General features: G+C 42.9%; 1 protein-coding gene and 1 long non-coding RNA gene across 2 annotated transcripts in view; one reads left to right on the top strand and one right to left on the bottom strand.

Moving 5' to 3' along the window:
* The window catches only part of LOC123377815, a 36,020-nt gene extending 22,758 nt beyond the window's left edge, over positions 1-13,262 (bottom strand). Inside the window, exon 1 of the long non-coding RNA XR_006582341.1 lies at positions 12,971-13,262. This is a non-coding gene — a long non-coding RNA (uncharacterized LOC123377815). The remainder of the gene's footprint in view (positions 1-12,970) is intronic.
* Positions 1-19,062, top strand: part of PLXNB2 (plexin B2) — a 335,252-nt gene that overhangs the window by 144,019 nt on the left and 172,171 nt on the right. The window lies entirely within an intron of this gene.

Raw genomic sequence — 19,062 nt, 5'->3', positions numbered from 1 at the left:
TATGAAAGGTACCTGGGTCCAGCAGTTATTTTCTGACAGTTTGACCAAACATGTTTTTTCCTAGAAATACTGTACCCAGTAATAATAATGGAAAGCGTCTTTTGAATACCCTTTTCCACTTAAGTTGAGTACATGATTGATCTTTATCATTCATGTGAATAGAAAGATGGAACTATACATTTTATACCAAGATAATCGTATGCATTTGTCTTAAAACTGTTATGTGGTGTCATTATACTTGGTACTGTCGTATAATGCACCAGCCTTTCAATTCAGGGGGCGTATGTTTAAATCCTAGTTGACTCAGAAAAGGGGATTGTTTTAGTATTCACATAGTGGATGAAAATATAAATAAAAGAAACACTTCACTGCAACAATTTCTGTTTAGGAGAGGCCCTGACTTAGCAAATGGCTGTTGCAGACTAGGCTTTGAAATGCTTTGTTATAGCTATCAGGCAGGACGGAGTGAGGTAAATCTGGTTTAGTCTAACCACACAATGCCTGTCCAATATAACTTATTTTGGGGGACTCATAACTGCCTTCTTAAATAAGCACATCTCAGCCTCCTAATACTAAAATCTAGATAATAGACTCTCAGAGCTGAACTGTGCAACCATTATGCACACTGAGAGCTCACGCAAGAGACTAAGGGCCTATCTACACTGCCCTGCAGTTCGGACTATGGGGGTGTGAATAGCCATGTACACCAAAGTGCTGCACTGAAATTCCCCTGTGTGGATGCCATGGGTGTGAATTCAAATGTTCCTAGTTTGCATTAATATAATCCTGTTTGAAGGATGAACTAGGAACTAGGAGCCATTTATTTCCCCCCACTGCATCCACATAGGGAGTTACAGCGCAACACTTTGGTGTGCACTGCTATTCACACCCCCATAGCCTGCACAGCAGGGTAATGTAGACAGACCTTGAGGGTAAATACACACTATAGCTTATGTCCATGTAAGTTATGTTGCTCAGGGATATGAATAAGTCACCCCCGAGTGACATAAATTACACCTACCTAAGTGCTGATCACCAGCAGGAGTAAGGTTTGAACAAACCAGTTCACACTGAGGGGCAGCAACTGGAGGAATCTTGAAAAAGATTCAGTGTTATCAAACCAGGAGTTGCAGAAAACTTTATACATTATACTGAATTTTAGCATTTCTGATGCCATAACTTGCTGAATTGCGAATTGCCTGCCTTGTGTGGGCCAAAACTCATTTGGGTAGGTCAGATTTGTTCGTAAGGAGAGTTGCAGTTGAAAAGCAGGCCAGGGAGACTAGAACCAGAACTACTTTTCATTTGTTTTATTTGACTTCAAATTAAAGAACTTTGTTGATTAAAAACATCCTAGCGTTTACAGGAAGTCGGCTCAGATTATAGAGCAACTCTAGAAACTCCACAACTAAGGCTATGAGTAGCTTTCTGTTATATACCTGAGATTAGAACAGTTTCTAAAAAAGCAGGTTTTGAAGTCACTCCATGTATAACACTTTTTTTTAAAGGTAAATATTGCCTAGGGCTACTGTAGATTATTCCTTACTCTTATGAATGCTAAACAGTTGCAACATGAAATACAATTTAAACCTCAGAAATATGTTTTTAACCATTTCTTTGAGGTAAACGGATATAAAAATGGTGAGATTCTCTGTGGATAGAACTTATCATTTGATCTCTTTGATCCATGTGGTTGGGGGCGGGGTGTCCTTCTCTTCCTTCCTTCCTCCTAATAGTTCTGTGTTCTTATGCATTTCTCACTACTGTGGTATCTTGTGTTTGTGGGGAGCAGGGAGGCAGGGGGAGACAAAAGCCACACTTTGAATATATTTGTCTTCACATGAACCTAAATATTATAGGGTGATGCCTTTCCCTTTAGACACGTATGCCAAAGAAATATTAAATGAACATACTGACTTGGAAGTTTGATCCGTGTTCTGGATTAGTACAGTAATAATTTCATTTTACCGATGAGGAAGAAAGACAAATTTGACAGCTTTCGAAACACCCAGAAAACTGTTGTTTATCTGCCTGAGAAACTATTGAGCACCCATATGGCAGAGTGAAAAGTCAACATGTTAATTCCTTGAGCAATACAGTCCTTAGCAAATGGCTATGTTGTGTTCAACAACCAATGTTTATCTTCCATCTACTTGTTGTTTGATGAAACAAAACCATTCAGGGACGCAGTTTTACTTGTTCTACCACTCCTATATATTTCCCTTTTTGCTTACTGTCTCTTCATACACATTCTACTATTGTTCAGAACTTGTTTGTGGTGAATCTGCTGATAAGTCTCTTGTGCACAAAAGAGGAATATTTGATTTGCATTGTTATTTCTAACTTGAGTCAGTATCCAGTGTCTCTAGTGCGCGATTGCCCCTCCTTCTCATGCGGCCCAACATAGCTCTGGCTGTTTTCAGATGTACAGTACTATGTAAATGCAAAATTTTACTTCAGGTGCTGTTTCGTCCTATACCCCATAATAGCAATTAAAGATGAACTGAGAAGCTAGCTGTTCCCGGGGTTATCACAGATCTGGTCATGAGCCCTGTCGGCAGCTCTCCACATTGTTGGGAAGGGATCAGCCACTGGGGATCCCATAAGTTTTAAGATTGCCGGGGTGGACTCTAAGCAGGCTACAGCAGTGTTTCCTCCCTTGGCCCCTCTGGCTCACTTTCTGAGCACCAATTCTGTCTGTCTGCCCCCAGACCAGCGCTGATGCCCAAGATAACCCCCCCCCAGCTTAAACACACCCTCTCCCAGAACTCCCCATAAAAGTGAGAGCCTTCTGGTGTGGAAATCCACACCTTCAGAGCAATGTAGTTATGCCAGCCTAACCACCAGTGTAGATGCAGCTAGCTCAACCTAGGTCCCTTCTGTGGGGCAGGACTGCCCAGAGGGGGGGGCAAGTGGGGCAATTTGCCCCGGGCCCTGCAGGAGCCCCCACAACAGTTTTTTGGGGGCCCTGGAGCGGGGTCTTTCACTCACTCCGGGGGCCCCAGAAAACTCTCGCGGGGCCCAGGGCCCCGGAGCTTCTTCTGCTCCGGGTCTTCGGCAGCGGGGGGTCCTTCTGCCCTGGGGCGGAAGGACCCCCTGCCACAGAATTACCGCCAAAGACCCGGCACTTCGGTAGTGGGTCCCGCTTCAGTGGTAATTCGGTGGCGGGGGGGGCCCTGCCATGGGTCTTTGGGGCACTTCGGTGGCGGGTCCTGGAGCAGAAGGACCCCCCACCGCCGAATTACTGCCGAAGCAGGGCCCCCTGCCGCTGAAGACCCCAGGCCCCCTGAATCCTCTGGGCGGCCCTGCTGTGGGGACCTACTTCCTGTTGCACCCTTCCATTGTTGTAGGCTGTCTGTGCCAGTGGTTCTCAACCAGGGATACATGTACCCCTGGGGGTACACAGAGGTCTTCTGGGGGTACATCAGCTCATCTAGATATTTGCCTAGTTTTACAACAGGCTACATAAAAAGTGCTAGCGAAGTCTGTGCAAGCTAAAATTTCATACAATGACATTTATATTGTTCTATATACTATAGAATGCAATGTAAATTCAATATTTATATCCCAATCATTTTATTTTATAACTATATGTTAAAATGAGAAAGTAAGCAATTTGTCAGTAATAGTGTGGCTGTGACACTTTTTTTTGTATTTTTATATCTGATTTTGTAAGCAAGTAGTTTTAAAGTGAGGTTAAACTTGGGATACCCAAGACAAATCAGACTCCTGAAAGGGGGACATAGTCTGGAAAGGTTGAGAGCCACTGGTCTACGCTATGGGGTTGTGCCTTCATAGCTACACTGTCCCTGGAGTGTAGATATGACGGTAGCTCTTTATTTTTCTTTCAGATTTTTTGTTGCTGACCCAATGTCACAGCATGGCTTTTAATATTTCTTTAGGCAGTTGGCAGGGTTATATAAGCAACAATTTCAAACTTTTTGAAGAGGGTGCCAGGCTAGTGCTGTGAAGGGTGCTCTGTACAGAAGCACAAAAAAAGTAAGATTTTGTTCTTCAGTGTGATCGCTGATTTATTATGTAAAGTAACAGTCAGCATGGATTTGTCAAGAACAAATAGTGTCAAATCAACCTGATAGCTTTCTTTGACAGGGTAACAAGCCTTGTGGACAGAGGGGAAGCAGTAGATGTGGTATATCTTGACTTTAGTAAGGCTTTTGATATTGTCTTGCATGATCTTCTCAATAAACTGGGGAAATACAACCTAGAACAGTGCTTCTCAAAGCCGGTCCATCGCTTGTTCAGGGAAAGCCCCTGGCGGGCCGGGCCAGTTTTGTTTACCTGCCACGTCCGCAGGTTTGGCCAGTCATGGCTTCCACTCTCCGTGGTTTGCTGCTTTAGGTCAGTGGGGGCTGCGGGAAGGGCTGCCAGCACATCCCTCTGCCCGCGCTGCTTCCCGCAGCCACCATTGGCCTGGAGTGGCGAACTGTGGCCAGTGGGACTTGCGATTGGCCGAACCTGCGGACGCAGCAGGTAAACAAACCAGCCCGGACCACCAAGGGCTTTCCCTGCACAAGGAGTGGCCCAACTTTGAGAAGCACTGACTTAGATGGAGGTACTATAAGGTGGGAGCATAACTGGTTGGAAAATCGTTCCCAGAGAGTAGTTACCAGTGGTTCAGTCATGCTGAAAGGGCATAACAAGTGGGGTCCTGCAGGGATCGGTTCTGGGTCCAGTTCTGTTCAATATTTTCATTAATGATTTAGATAATGGCATAGAGAGTACACTTATAAAGTTTGTGGACAATATCAAGATGGGAGGGATTGCAAGTGCTGTGGAGTATAGGATTAAAATTCAAAATGATCTGGACAAACTGGAGAAATGATCTGAAGTAAAGAGGCTGAAATTCAATAAGGACAAATGCGAAGTAGTCCACTTAGGAAGGAACAGTCAGTTGCACACATACAAAATGGGAAATGACTGCCTGGGAAGGAGTACTGCGGAAAGGGATCCGGGGGTCATAGTGGATCACAAACTAAATATGAATCAACAGTGTAATGCTGTTGCAAAAAAAGCAAACATCGTTCTGGGATGTATTAGCAGGAGTATTGTAAAAAAGACAAGTAGTAATTCTTCCACTCTACTTCATGCTGATTAGGCCTCAACTGGAGCATTGTGTCCAGTTCTGGGCGCCACATTTCAAGAACGGTGTGGACAAATTGGAGAAAGTCCAGAGAAGAGCAACAAAAATAATTAAAGGTCTAGAAAGCATGACCTATGAAGATTGAAAAAATTGGGTTTGTTTAGTTTGGAGAAGAGAAGACTGAGAGGTGACATAACAGTTTTCAAGTACATAAAAGGTTGTTACAAGAAGGAGGAAGAAAAATTGTTCTCCTTAATCTCCGAGGATAGGACAAGAAGCAATGGGCTTAAATTGAAGCAAGGGCTGTTTAGGTTGGACATTAGGAAAAACTTCTTAACTGATAGAGTGGTTAAGCACTGGCATATATTGCCTAGGGAGGTTGTGGAATCTCCATCATTGGGGATTTTTAAGAGCAGGTTGGACAAACACCTGTCAGGGATGGTCTAGATAAGACTGAGTCCTGCCTTGAGTGCAGGGGTCTGGACTAGATGACCTCTTGAGGTCCCTTCCAGCTATATGATTCTATGTTTGAGCTTTGCTTTTTTAATTTCAAACCTTGTTGATGAGAAATAGTCCTTTTCCACATCCAGTATCTTCTAACTATGCCTGTGCCATCTGCAGCTGCAAATAGCAAGGAGCCAAGCCTGTCGTGCTCAGCTGAAGCTCAGCCTTAATGAACAGAATTCTCTTGATCCCTGAAGTGGCTCTGTACCCTAATAATCTTCTACTTTCCCTGTAGTATTGCCACAAACAAGGAGTCTGATCTACTTCTTTCCAGAGTATACAATAGTGTATGTAAGGTTTCAGTGACCGAAGAGATCCTGCTCCTTAACTGAAGAAAAATGTACCTTAGAATCTTTGGTTTTCCTTGCTGTAAGGAATACTTCAAATAATGGGATGAAGTCCTTTCAGTAAGGAAATTAACATGTTTTTTAAGGGAAACCATTATGCTGTGTGCATCATAACTATGAAGGCAAGAGGCTTCCCTCCTCCCCTTCTGTCTCTGTATTGCTTGGTCTCGGTAGGATTCTGGTACAGGACATTGCCAGGACCAACCATGGTTCCTCATCCTTACTATCCTTACAGTCACCATTTAAGTCAGCATTTGAAGCTGATTTGGATGCACCAAAGCAGATATCCTATCTTTGTTTTCTGCTTCCTACTTGCGTGGGAATCACTGAGCCCTGGTCTAGCCCTGAGCTTAGGTCGAATTTAGCAGTGTTTAGATCTATTTAACCCTGCACCCATGCACATGACGAAGCCATTTTTGATCCAGGATACGTGACATAGCCTGGTCTGGCAGGCTTTTGGGAGCGCAGCGGCTTCCCCCCCCCCTTCATTAAACACAATATTAAAGGGTCACTTCCTTCCGCCTCTCCCCACTGCAACTATGATAGTTGTACTTGCAAGAAATTGAGAACTGTCTGTAGTATTGCCAGATCCAAGCCTCTACATCTCATTCCTTAGGTCTCACAAAATTATGAAATTTGGCTTAAAAGTCCTGAGATTTTAAAGATAATAAATTTGGAGTTTTTTATTTACCTTCTAGTTTCTGAGCCTTTAGTTTGACTCCAATCTTGTTTTCAAGCTTTTCTCTGCAATTACAAGGGCTAGAAACGTCCTCTTTTTGTAAAAGGAAGCTGAGATTCTCACCTGATCACATGCCTTGGGGCGGGGGCTTTAAGAAACATACAAAATGTTGCTAGACTCATGATCAAATGAAAGGAGTTGGCAACATGGAGTCTGTTGGTTTAATCTCCAGCCAATATGTGGCTCGATGAACAGAACCAACAAAGAACTTGCTGTAAGCCCTTGTTGGGGTTAAAGCAGACCCAGCTTTCAGTGTGGCACCAGCTGGAGCTGCAAAGTGCCAGCAGCTACCTGCATGTATTTGGCTGACCTCCAAAGGTTCTGGTTTGCTGTGCAGAGAGCAAAGGAACCACAGTGAGCTCAGTAACACAGATCTGTCTGTAATTATCCCAAGCCCAGTACTTCCTTCTAAACCCTCTTTATCCATGTATTGTATTGTATTGTTCTGTCCCTGGCCTCTTTTTCTAGCACTGAGCACACAGTACTCCTACTCAGTGCTTCCCAGTGAAGTAATAAGCAAGGAATGTGAACATGTACATCGTTCCTCCTCTTGGCAACAGCTTTCAGACCGATTCCCACTGTTCACCCTGCACAGACACCTCTGGCTTCTGGATTTTTAAAACCTGTCTGTCACCATATAAGCTCAGTTAAATGTACAGAACTATCGTGAACAGGCTCGAGCAAACAATCCCAATCGGCAGCAAACCATTGCTAGAATTCCCTCCTATTTCAGTGGAAGTGACAAGCTTCCCAGTAAACATCCAGCTGCCATATCCTCTCGAAGCTTCTCCTTATGAACTGGTTTACTGGTTTCCTTATTTATGTAAATAAAGGTAGACCCGGTAATGGTGCAATAGGAGGATAAATATCGTGTACATCGGGGCTCTCTCGCACTTTCCTAGTTTTGTTGCGTCTCAATAGAGAGTCTGTTTTGCAAACCAGCCTCCCTGCTATCTGTGATCACGTAACATCCATGCAGTCATTACCGTAGCCCATATCTCTGCACCACATAGGTGATTCCTTAAGGTGTTTGTCCTCAAATGCCAGATTTCCTTTCCCCTCCCCTCGTGCGCCCACACGCCAACTCCTCTGGCACAATGCCTGTATTTCTCTCCAAGTTCTAGGCCTGTAACATGTGCAAAGAGTTTCTTGAGTGGAAACTTCATGTTGCCCATGCTATGTCTTGAGTAAAGCTTTATGGAACTTTTCTGAATTTAGAATTTTCAGTGTTTTGGAATTCAAAAATAAATGAAAACTTTGTGGATTTTCCTTGTTTTGCTATCCGCTCAGGTTTTGAGCATCTTCCCCTTCTCTTTTAATGTGTTCATGCTCTATTTTAAGAATATTTGTGTTCTGTCATTATTTTTCATTTCCTCCTATATTCTCTCACACAAAGCCAGTGAATAGGGGATGACCCAGCCATCTAATTCAGGGTGACTGTGTGTACTAGTAAACATTACTATTTCTCCACATCAGAGCTCCCTCGCCACAAAATCAGCTGTACAAGAGAACAAAAAAGGGTGCAAAGTGACTGACTCAAATCAGGACTCTGAACTTGCAAAACTATTAATGAATATATTTGGGTGAATTTTTTGGAGCAAAACCTTTTTTGCTGAAAAATGCAGATTCAGACCAATTGAAGTGCTGTGCAGATTTGTTTTGATTTTGGTTAATTGTTTCAGTCAGAAAAATACATTTTTTGAAAGTATTGAAATGTTTTGTTTTTGACATGTCTGTAATGAAATGTTTTGATTTGTTGGGTTAGATTCACAAGAGGACTTAGGTACCATTCACAAAAGTGATGAGCAGGAGAAGCTTTCTCCCTCATACTCTGTGGTTAGGGCACTCATCTCAGAGGTGGGAGATTCAGGTTTGAATCTCCGCTCTGGAGCAGAGATTTGAACCCATGTCTTCCCTGTCCTAAGTAGTGTCTAACCCACCACGCTATTGGCTATTCTGGGGTAAGGCTGTCTGTCTCCTGTTAAAGATGTTCAATTGTGTATAAATAACTATATTAAGTGGAGCAGGGACTGGAACCCAGGTGTCCCCCTCCCAGGTGAGTGCCCTATGCTAGTCATTCTCTCTCTCTGGCCCAATATAAATGGAATTATTTTAGCAAAGTCAGTTTAGCAAATGCTAAAAATCTGCCCAGGATTAGTGTGAAGGAGCAGAGAGACTGCAGCTGGGCACAGCTGGGGTTAAAGAACACCTATGGGTTCAGCTAACCCCTGCAACCAGTACCAGGCCTAGAGGGGGGAGAAAAGATGGGAGCCTGGCTCAGTCAGGGGCTGACTGGCGAAGAGGCAGGAGCTCTCTGTATGCCTGCCTGAAGGCACAGACCAGCAGTCTGCCTGCCAGCGCAACCACTGGGGACAAGTAAGTCTCCCCCAGCCAAGGGAACCTACAGAGAAGCCCCAACTGCAGGGCAACTGGACTAGTGGGGCCATGCCCCAAACAAAAAGGACTTGCATAGGGAGCAGACCAGGAAAACAGGCCCTGAACCCCCCTCTCACAGCTGGGAGAAAGATCCATCTTCCCTGTTTAGGGATTGAGCAACACAGGACCCTGGGCCAGGACCTGAGGGAGAAGGAGGGGTCAGGTCCTCCTTCAGCTGCCCTAACCAATGATCTAGCCACTAGGCTGCCTGACCACTGCGTGCCCTGTCACAATTAGGTTCAACTTGTGCCATTTTGGGGGGAACATTTAAACTTGAAGATTTTGTGAATTTATCCCCATTTTTTGTATTTGTTACCGTCCTTCATTCCCCTCTTATAAAAGCTGAAAGGTTGCTGGGACCCATGTCTATTAACAGCAAAACATAGATACAGTATAAACAAGAACCTTGCATTTTCGTATGGCCCTCTTATTACAATATGTGACAGTGTGAGATAATACTTCCAGGGATGTCAGCATCAAGCCTCGAGCATTGAATGATTTAGCTGCTCCTGCTTCTGCCTCTAATTTTTAACTGTGCCTTGTATCCTTAGTCAGTCCCTCCTGAGCATTTTAATACCACGAACGAACAGATTCTCCACCCAAAACGTGTTGTGACACATCTGTTTTATATTGTGAATGCTTGTTTTCTGCTAAATCCTCCAGCACAAAGGAGTCCCTCTCTGAATCATTTATTCTGCATTCCAGATCAGAGGTATTTGCCCGGAAACAGAAAGTAGTGCTCTCTCTCCTTTATAAAGAACTTAGTACCTTTTGGAATGCAAGTGCCTTTTCTAAGGAGCACATTTGAAGGGCAGCATTGGTGGGTTTTTTTTTTAAAAGTCAGAAGATGAAGCCTGTTCTAAACTTGCAGGAAGGAATGACTTCATGAGTATGAAATCTGTTTCCCTTCACTTAGCATAGTATTTCTTGTTGGCCTCCCGATGTTCTGATATTTGTTTCAGTCTTACTGATTGCAGTGGGCTAACTACTGGAGGATAAAGTTCATAAATCACTTTTTGAAGAGGTGTGTAGTGCATCTTTGTGGACACATGAGTATTTTGATTTCAAGAAGTGTTTTCTAAAAAACTGATGATGGGTGCCTGGGCTCAGTCTCTGCTTTTGGGTATGGTAAGTGATAAAAGTGTGAGTTTCAGGGTTCTATGTCAGAACAATTTTTCTAAATAGAAAACTCTTTTGCATTGGTTAACATGCTAGTTTCAGAAATGTTTTTGCATCATACAAATGTACTTCAGAAAAAATAAGTTTAGATAGGGTTCTCTATCATAGGAAAATGTAATTAAAATAGTTCCAGTGTGGATTGATGTAATTTAAGTAAGGATTTTTTCCTAATAATAATTTTTTTCAGGCTCCAGATGCTGAAATACTTCCTCTTGCAATCTGTTACTAAGTAAATGTTCACTTTAATGTTTAGAAATGCATTTACATGGTAACTGCCAATTTTAACCAGGCTAATTCTTCTTGCCAAATATTTTTTTTCATTCTATTCTATCCCACTTCTAGATGTGTCAGCAGAAAACCCATAATAGTGTTTGAACTAAACTTGCTGGAGGGAAAAGATGAGACAACAAAAACGTCCATCTAGTTACACTAGGTTTTTCTGTAAGTGATTCATACTAATGTGCACAAAGCAATACAATCCAGGTTTTAATTAGCTAAATTATAAGAAGTCTGCCTGAACTGTATCTACATAAGTTATAACCAAATATAAAACATGCAGTTTCCCTTGTATTTATGAATTGACCAGAAATACTTCATATAATGTGCATCACACTTAAATTAATTTATTTTTCCTTCAGAAACACCTGCAATTGATAAATAATAAGAGTAAAAATAGATCCTTCCTGCCTTTCAGAGCTCACCTCCTTAATTATATAGTGTATAAAAAGGCACACAATATACACCTCCACATTTAATCAGCAACTTCTAGAACACGGTGGCATCCTAGCGAGATCGATATTTCAGGCACATGATCTAAGCACAAAAAAAGGGGGTTCCAATATGAAACCTTTCAACAGTGGACCTCCCCTAATCTCTCAAGTAATCAATATAGTAATTACATTCTCCTTCCCCTCTCCACCACTCTCTGTTCCCCTCTGTCTTGGTAGTGGAAGAATTTTGTTAGATAACATTAGATATCTCCTTGTGGCATGTGCCTTATAGGCTCTTATTAGGTATGTTATGATCAAATCTCCATGTAAATATACTGAATAGAATAACTTCACAAAGCATGGATGAGCCACCGATTCTGTGATCTAGTTGGCTAGACTGACAAGAAATCTGAAGGTGCCAGACAGTATGCAAAGCAGAGAGAAAAGCTGCAGCAGGAACCCGAACAGGAACCCAAACTCCAAAGAAACCAATCCTTAATCAGTTAGCTTGTGAAACCTACTGCACGACTACAGCATAATCTTCATCGAAGTCTTAAAGCCATTTTTTTAGATCTAAAGCTAACCAAAATATAGTGTGCATCTGATTTCTTACTGAAAGTGGTTAGTTTCTGCTGTTTGCTTTTTGTGAGCAAGGCTCTCTTTTTTGCTTTTTCATATAATTATCAAGATGTGAAGTTTCAAAAAATGTTTTTTTCCAAATAGGGAAATCTTTAATGACTGCAGTTTTAGATCAGAAAAATAACAGTAACTATGTAAATCCAAGAGTCAGGCATAGCAGCACCGCACACAGCTAATAGTGGAATAGCTATTTCTCCTATACAAGAGTAAGAACCCATGCTATTCTGTACTCTTCCAAAAAATTTTTTATAAGTATCTTTAATTAGAACAATGTGTTCAAATAATCTCCACAATAAATTGAAACTTGCATTCTGTAGACTCTTACACATTATTCCTGGAATGTAGTGGTACTTCTAGCCAGGTGAGAACAGGTTGTTTTTTTGCTCATATATGAGGGTAATTCATTCTTCATACTCAATTGAACTCAAGCATTATTCAGGCTAGCTGCCAGTTGTGATGCATGCACTACTTACTTTGTGCTATGTTCTTTTGTTCATATGGTAATAAATTGTGCCCACTGCACTAGTCTGGTGACTTTAAACCTTTGGAGGTTTAAAAAAAAAGCAACAAAAAAAACCTTACTTTTGCAGACTGAAAGATTCAATTTGTTTTGCTTCTGCCAGTTTACAGTTATCGGCTAATAAGGAATATCACTTTTTTTTGTGTGTGTGTCTGAAAACATTTGTATCTCTTCCTATATGTGAGCAAATATGTTGCAGGCCTCAGTACTGAAGACCAAAGTACTCTTGTTTCCTCCATTTTCACTGAAGCAAACGTCATGTCATCCAGCACAGTGCTACATTCATATCAGCTTAGAGATAGGAATCCGAATGAGAGTGTAGTGGCTCAGTGTGGGGGCCTTCCCACTCCGGGTCCTCTGGAGGCCACCCTGCCTCCCTATGTCACTGATATGTAGGCTGCTGTGGGGACCGAAGTGATCTCTGTTTGCAGCTGGGGCCCAGGCCTGTGTTCAGGCTGGGGCCCAGGCCTGTGTTCAGGCTGGGGCCCAGGCCTGTGTTCAGGCTGGGCAGGAAAAGTAAACTAGCCCAGGCCCTGGATCAAGACAGGACAGCAAAGAGTCTGAGGCTCAGGCTTCTGGCCTGGGGAAGGAGAGATGGCCACCCCGGGTTGAGGTGGCGGGGGCGCCCACCCGCTCCACTGCATCCCAGCCCAGGGCCCTAGCAGTGACAAAGCACCTTGTCACTGGGTCAGCGGGGATCCACGCCGCAACATGCTGACTCACCCTCTGTCAGCATTGCGGCCAGACAGGGGTCTGCTACCCTGGGCCACTTCCCCACTCCCCTTCTTGGTGTACTTGTTGCCATGAGGAGGGGTCAAGGTTGACGGCGGCTTCTGGGACCATGAGCAAGTCTTTGGGGGGTCTGGTCCGTCGGTGGTCCGAGCCAGTCGTCTTCTCCCTCCGTGGTCAGGGTCTGATGACGGTCTGGGCGGTCCGGGTCTGTTGTCTGCTTCCCCCAGGTCTGAATCAGCTAGTGGCCTCAGTGGCCCAGGCCAGTCCACTGCTCCCTTGGCACCCTCCGCCGCTTCCCAGCTCGGGAGGCCACAGGATGCGTGTGGTCTCTCCGGTGGTTGCTTCCCTACTGATCTTTTCTGGGCCACCTTTTATACTTCCTGCCCCTCCCCACACTTCCTGGGGGAGGGACAACTAGGCCCTGGTTCCGCCCACCAGGGCTCAGTGCTGGGGCACTCCCACTCCTGATCCTTGGGAGGCCACCCCGCCTCACTACAGAGAGGAAATGTATCTTCACTTAAACAAAACCAAAACAAAAATACTACGAATTTTATATTTTGCTCTGTATCTTGTTCCTCGGAGATTATTTTTCCTGAGAGATCATGAAGATAAAGAAGAGGCTATGTCATTCACATCAGCATAGGAGTTATTTGGTTTTTTTAAATGCACTTTAAATTGGCGTGGATGCATGATTGATAATATGGCCAAAGTTTGTTGAGCAATGGTGCTTTAAAACATCATCAAGATAGCTGAGTCTATAGATGATTCCATATTTTGTGGATGTGGTGAACAGTGTGACTTAAAATAAAAAAATAAATAAATCACACTATTTTTAGTGGAACTAGTCTTTTCCTGTCTTGTTTTCCAAGTCTAAAATTATTCTTTTTGAGTCCAACATTGTGTTAGGAAAAATGGTTTGTGTTTTTCATCCTGAGTTATCTATAGGCATGAAATATTTGGAAAGCATCTAGCTTAGCTCACTCCAGAAGCATGTTAATATGCAGAAAGCCACAGAGACAGAGGTGGTTTATAGAATATTATATGGCGGGGTCTTGTTTCTTGCAAAGTAGGCTGGAATGGTTGCTTTCCTGGTAAATAAATTTGGAATCCATTCCCAGGCTAACATGAGGAATGTGACTGAAGTATAAACACAAAGGTTAATGTTGGACATTGGAATGCACAGCTCTACCAACATCTTATGAGATTATAAAATTGCCTGTTTATGTGAAGTAAATTTTGTTGCAAATAGCAGTAATTTCTTTTTGTGGTTGTGCGGTGCCTCAGGGGCCTGGTCCATGATTAGGACTTGTAGGCAATACAGCAATACAAATAATAGTATTCATGGGACTTTCAGTTGCTGATGAGTATTCAATTTGGAGAGACTTCCCATTAGTGCATTCATGTAAGAACAAAAATATTTTCTTACTAGAAATACTTTCTCTTTGAGATAAGGAAAATCCATGTATAATGATACAAAATTATAGTTTTGCAGTTGCTGTTGTACACTTAATTGGACATGGAAAATAAGTGTAGTGTCTGATAAGATACAGTAGTAAAAATGTTTGAGGGATTTTGTCACCTTCATACCAAACTAAAGTGTTTGTTTGGAATTTACATACTTTGAGCTTAATATGAGTCAATGTCATGTTATGCTTTCTTTGCAGAAACAAAATCAAGGAAGTTGCCTTTCTTCCAACTGCCAAGAAAGTAAGACCAATGTGTTCTAAGAATCTGAAGTCACTGTATTCCTAGAATTATTGTTGTAGTGATATAGCATTTTAACCAAACTACTGAGCGCATTAACATGACTATAAAACATTAGGGACTTATTTAGATTCCTTTATTTTTCCCTTCCTTGTATGACACTTCTGGCCTTAACATTGTTGAGGTGGTGTGTGTGTGTGTGTGTGTGTTGCAGTTGGGTCTGTCTTCTCTTCCTCCTCCCCCATTTTATTTATTTATTGCCTGTCATCTCCAGATGGGAATGGGATAAAGGCTTTTCTTAGTCTTGCGGGAAGAGTCGACATCTGTTGCACTTTAAAGCAGATTTCCAAGTGAATCCGGGTAAACGGTAGGAAATCTGTAATCCTAAAATGGTGAATTTGAAATAATCTCTACTTTTTTTAAATCACCGTTTTAATGAAGTATTTTTCCAGTTTATTTGGAAACAATTTAGTAGAGTATGCTAAAAGGTAAAGAGGAAATTAATGTAATGAAAATGTTGATTAAGCAGGTGAACTTTCTCATCTTTTGGAGTCTCTATAACAATAATTAAGGCAGGCTCACAGTCTTGAGAAGTCACATTTAGGTCAAAATCCTGCCCAGTCATGGGCTGTGGGAATGGAGTAGAGGGTGTCTTCCTAAGTGCAACATTTGGACAGGAATCCAGACTCTGATACCAGAGTGAGTGTGGATTAAGAACCTGTATAGACTAGAAAACCTAGTGCACTTCTTCTTGGGCAGTATGAGTGCCTCGGGTTTAGAAAGTGTTCCAAGGCCCCAGTGCGATGTAATTTGCCGGTCTGGAGACATAGCCAGCTCCACTGTGCATGTGTGGCTTCTCTGTAGTGCAGTAATAGAGGGATTATGGAGATTGTTTCCCTCCCAGCATGGACTGGAAACACGAATAATGATGTGTGATACTCTTGGGATTTTGTCCAAAAAGATATTGCTAGCCCATAACATTCACTTTCTTACAAAATGTGCGTGTGATGGATGTATTGAAAATCCTTTTGTTTTAAGAGAGGCCAGAATTTTCAAACTTACGATTCCTAAAGTTAGACCCGTAAATCCTTATTTGGTGCGTAAATAAAAGTGGGTGATATTTTTTCAGAAGTGTTAAGCCCAGCAGCTCCCAGGAGCAGTTCAGTCGGATTTATGGGTGCTCAGTACTTTTGAGAATCAGGTAACTTTTTTATTTAGGTGCCTAAATGTAGATTTGTATATCTAAATTTAGTCAACCAGATTTGAAAATATACCTGTTTCTTGGTGCTTCAAATGAACGTTGTCAAGGGAAAAGAATTCCAAAACTGCCACCTCAGGTTTGTCCTTTTCCTAGTTTCTTATTAAAATGTCACTTGGTTCTTGGGAACTTTGTGATAGGTGTCTCCATCAATGATGACTTTCATTTCACCTTCCTGAATCTGTCTCACTCTCCCTGTAGCAACATCTGGGAAATTCATTTAATGTGCTTCAAATGTGAAATTACTTTACTTTCAATTTGTCAGACATCAGCTTTTACTTTCAGCGTTGAACTCCCATGTGCAACCACATATCATTTAATGACATTATTCTGTTAAGAGTTAAACTTTATGTAACTAATCACCTAAAACAGTCAAACCCAGGCATCTTGCTGCTAGTGCTTTAACTGCTTTTCAAATTAATTTGCAGACTGGGCCAGCCTTTGGGGTTGGCTGTAGGGGCCCCCGCCCAAGGGGGTGCCATGCACAGGGTTTAGATTCCTAGCTGACGTGCTGAGAGCTAGCTGGGCTGAGGTGGCAAGCAGGCGAACAGTGGGGTGGGGATGGGGAGGGGGGAGTAGGGTACAAGATAGCAAATGTGAAAAATCGGGACGGGGGTGGAGGTTATAGGTGCCTATGTAAGAAAAAGACCCCAATATCGGGACTGTCCCTATAAAATTGGGGCATCTGGTTGGGGAGAGACCTGAGCTGCAGGGGGCTGTTGGATGTGCCTCTCCTCCACATGCCCAAACTGGGAGTGTCCTCCTTTCTGCTGGGAGGGGGGAGGGGAAGAGGCTGATGTTGGGGTGTCTCCTTTCCCCCCACCCCGTACCCGATTTCCACTGAGTTGGGGTGATGGGACTGGGGAATCTGTGTGTGCTGCCTCTCTGGATCCCGAGCTGCTGGTGGCTGCTTGTGTCTTGCCTTCAGGCTCCTGACAACACACCAGGGCTCCCTGCATCCAGGTTACTTTCCCACCTGGGCTGTGCTGAGGCATCAGGAGCTGCTGCTCTCTTGCCCTCCCCGTACACAGCCCACAGGGAAAGTGACCTGGATGCAGGGAGTACTGACATCGCTCCTTGCTCTCCCCCTCACAGCTCCCTAGGGCTGCCCTGGGCGGAGGAGCAGCAGTGGGGGAGCGAGCAGCAATGGCAGCTGTTTTGTGCATCCATGTGAGTTTCCCCACGTGGGTGCAGGAGGGGGACGCAGGGGTTAGCAGCAAAGGGGGCACAGTGCAGGGGTTAAGGGCTCAGGAGGGAGGTGCAGGGTGTAGGAGTGAAGGGGGTGCAGCGGTTGGGATACAAGAGGGGAGTGCAGGGGTTAGGGGCACAGGAGGGAGGTGCCGGGATTAGGCAGCGGTGGGGTGGGAGAGGAGAGCACAAGGCAGGCCTGGTGTTTGGCAGTGGTTCCTTATGCACGGGCAGGAGCCCACCCTGTGGGAGAGGGTGCTGAGGAGGCACAACTCCCATCCCTGCTCCCTGCAACCGGGACTTAACTCTTACAATTTTGCTGTGGCTTCACCAACTGGTGGTTACCACAGCAACTCCCTTATAAAAGGTCTCCTGGGGTGTGGTAAGCTGCTTTGGTAACAAGGCAGTTTCTTGAGGCACTACTCGCTATTCCAAGATTTGAGTCTCATGCAGCACTATATTCTTCTAACTTTCTAGCATTCATTTAGCTACTGGAGAGAGTGTGTTGTGACCTTTAAATCAAATCATAATTTGTCCTTACATCTGTATGTATTTATCAATTAAATAAAAAAGAATATGCAAAATGTATTTTGTGGCTTTGGGGAATTCTTGGTAAAGCAGTGCCTTACTTGCCTGGGCTGAGGAGCTGCCCTGAATAGTACCCTGGTGGAAAATGCCTGCAGGAGAGAAATTAATGTTGGAAGGAGTACGAATAATTAACAATAAAACAATGAAGTTGAGTTTAAATCTTCTCCCCAGGTGAGGCTTCTCCTAGTGTTCCTTTCTCTATGTTGCTCAGCACTTCTACCTCCTTGGCTTAGTGAGACAGCAGAAGCCACTTAGCCATTTCCCAGAAAAATCAAAACCTGTTAAAAGGGTAAGATATTTAAGCAAACGCTGTCAAACTGTTTGTTAGTTATCCTAGTTGTCTTTGACGTTGATAAAACTGCTCCATACTTTTGTCAATTAAATGAGCCAATAAGTTGCAGGAAATGTTTATCGGAAAGTTTTTGAAAAATCCATTATACTTTTGGCATATATTAGATATAATTGTCTGAGCCTTACAATGACTTACTGGTTAGAAATAAAGGCAACTATGAGTCAAATTCTGTGCTAATTTATACCCTCAAAGTCCAGTGGGGTTGCATCACTAGGGAACCAGTGAGAGCAGAATTTGGCCCTTAAAATGGTAACGCTAAATAACTAGTGTTTTTGAAATGTGCAGGTACTCCCTGGATTTAGCAATAGCTATATGATTAGTTTTAGATGACTTGTTTTTAAAGCACGGTTAATTATAATGTTTGAATATTCATGCACATGCTGAAAAATATGCCTCTTAATTTGCTGCTACTCAAGATTACAGGGAAATGAGTAGCACTAAACAATAATCATTCTGTTGAACATTACATTGATTAAAGTGAATACTTTAAAGGTATTTGCATACCCATTTGGTCCCCCTGTTTTCACTGCAAATCTTAGCGTTATTTACATTTTAATCAGGTGTACTGGAAAGCATTGCCACTAAATGTAGATGAGTTCTACAGGGGGGAAGATGATGAATGAAAAGCTTGGTTATAACAGCACAACCATTTAAAAATCCCCCACCACCACCCAATTATGGAACGCACAACAGGAATTTTAAGCTTCAGCTGAAGATACAATTTTTCTAAGCTCCAGGGGTTCATTGATTGATGTATATATATTCCCCTTCTGCATGAAATTCATATGGAGGATTAACTTTCACTTAGACTTCTCTGTCAATCACACTTCTATCCCTCCATTCTTCACCCAAACAGTGAAGGAGAACTACTGAAATATGTAGTAGGTTATTTTGCCCAAAATTGCATGCTATTTCCTTCCATTTTAAATGAAAATGCAGCGCACCTAAAATCCTTTCTCTTTCACCAAAATACTTTTCATCACTGCTATTTTACTGAGAAACTGCAGTATAGTTAGCATCCTTTTAAACCAGACGGAAATGTAAATAATGGCTTGCATTCTACTA

This window comes from Mauremys mutica, chromosome 1, assembly GCF_020497125.1.
Source record: "Mauremys mutica isolate MM-2020 ecotype Southern chromosome 1, ASM2049712v1, whole genome shotgun sequence".
NCBI classification, from domain to species: Eukaryota; Metazoa; Chordata; order Testudines; family Geoemydidae; genus Mauremys; species Mauremys mutica.
Note: the sequence above shows the minus strand (reverse complement) of the source record. Positions and strands in the feature narration are given on the sequence as shown.